This window comes from Mustela lutreola, chromosome X (assembly GCF_030435805.1).
Source record: "Mustela lutreola isolate mMusLut2 chromosome X, mMusLut2.pri, whole genome shotgun sequence".
Lineage (NCBI taxonomy): Eukaryota > Metazoa > Chordata > Mammalia > Carnivora > Mustelidae > Mustela > Mustela lutreola.
The window spans coordinates 16,375,020-16,376,978 of record NC_081308.1 but is presented as its reverse complement, the minus strand read 5'-3'; the positions used below and the strand labels follow the sequence as shown (position 1 = coordinate 16,376,978).

General features: G+C 39.0%; 1 pseudogene; it reads left to right on the top strand.

Moving 5' to 3' along the window:
* Nucleotides 1–1,339: 1,339 nt before the first annotated feature.
* Nucleotides 1,340–1,742, top strand: LOC131822172 (large ribosomal subunit protein uL24-like; annotated as a pseudogene).
* The last annotated feature ends 217 nt before the right edge of the window (nt 1,743–1,959 follow it).

The window sequence follows — 1,959 nt, the reverse complement described above, 5'->3', positions numbered from 1 at the left end:
CCAATAGGTTCTACTATTAATCCACACTTTCTAAACTCTAAAAGAAAATGTTGATTTTAGATCAGACCCACAAGCTCTGCATACCTCTGTGGGAACCTCATTGTCTAAAATTATTTTATGGTATAATTATTATTTTAAATTGAAAAATTAATATACTTCTTATAAAATAACATAGAGCTCTGCCTTATGAATTCATCTCTCTGTCTTCATCCATCTTTTGCTTGTTTTACCAAATCATAGACAGTCATGTCTTTTACCTTGCCAAGGCCAATACTTTCACCAGCGCTGGCAAACGTGTCCTCTCAGCTAGAGAATATAATGCAAAGTGAAGTAAGTCAGAGAAAGACAAATATCATATTATTTCAGTCATATGTGGCATTGAAGAAACAAAACAGATGAACAGAAGGGGAAAAAAGAGAGACAGACAAACCGAGAAACAGGCTCAAGTATAGAGAGCAAACTGATGGTTACCAGAGGGAGGGGATGGGGGATGTCTGAAACAGGTGACAGGGATTAAAGAGTCCACTTGTCTGATGAAAGTGATGTATGGAAGTGATGAATCACTATCCAGTACACCTGAAACTAACATAACGCTGTATGTTAACAATACTGGAATTAAAATTTTAATTTTAATATAAAAAAATATGTCCTTCTCTCACTCTTCTTTCCCAGATCATTACAAGAGCCTCTGAACTGGGTTCTCTTACCCTCTTTTCTCGCATCTAATCCAGCCTCCATATGGCTGGAACACTGATCAAGTTATGTCAGTCTCCTGCTCACATTCCTCTCCTGAGTTCTGAATTCCTATAGAAAAGTATACAAACAACAGATCTTTCCCCTTCTACGTCTTTGCTCCTTTTGTTCTCTTTTTCTGTAACGTACTTTTCCTGCTTCACCAGTTGACGCTTTCTTCGGGTTTCAAGACCCAATTCAAAAATCTCTCAGTCCTGAAGATTCCCCCAAAACATCCAGATGAAATTGGCCATTTCTTATGTTCTCAGGGCCATACATTTCTTCTTGACTTTGGCCCTTATCTTATCACACTGTTAATAAGAGTTCTCTATGTCCATAGATATTTATCTCCAGAAGTGTATGATATATTTCTTTTAAATAAGAATCTTAAGTTTCATATACCATAACACCTGGTACAGTGAGACTACATAAAAAACCCTCAAAAATATTTTTAAACATGTTTATTAGTACCACCAAATAAAAAGAACACTGACATTTGTTCAGTATCAGATGGCATATCATATAAATAAAACCTATTTGACAAAATTACAAAGAAACATTTAAATAAGAACTTGTTGGCAGCCATCACTAAAGTGCCAGCAGCCAGATGAAGTTCAATCTCTTTGTGACTTCCGACCAGAGCAAGAACCACAAAAGCTATTTCAATGCTCTTTCCCCACCTTTCCAAGAGCTGAGACGGAACTGAAGTGTTCAGTCAATACCCATCTGAAAAGATGATGCGCACAGATTGTGCAAGGACACTACTAAGGTCAGCAAATTGGCAAAGTAGTCCAGGTTTACAGGAAGCAATGTGTAGTCTGTGTTGAAGAGGACAGTCAGAGAAGGCGGGCGAATGATACAACTGTGCATGTGGACAGTTTATCACTAGCGTAAGTCTGGACAAAGACTTCAAAAAAAAAAAAAATCCTTGAAGGTAAAGTCAGATCTCGCTAATAGGAAAGGACGAGGACAAATATAGGAAAGAAACAGTTGAGAAGATGCAGGAATAAAGTCATCTCATATATGACTTTAAATAAAAACTATTACAGTGTGGGGCGCCTGGGTGGCTCAGTGGGTTAAGCCGCTGCCTTCGGCTCAGGTCATGATCTCGGGGTCCTGGGATCGAGTCCCGCGTCGGGCTCTCTGCTCAGCGGGGAGCCTGCTTCCTTCTCTCTCTCTCTCTCTGCCTGCCTCTCAGTGTACTTGTAATTTCTCTCTGTCAAATAA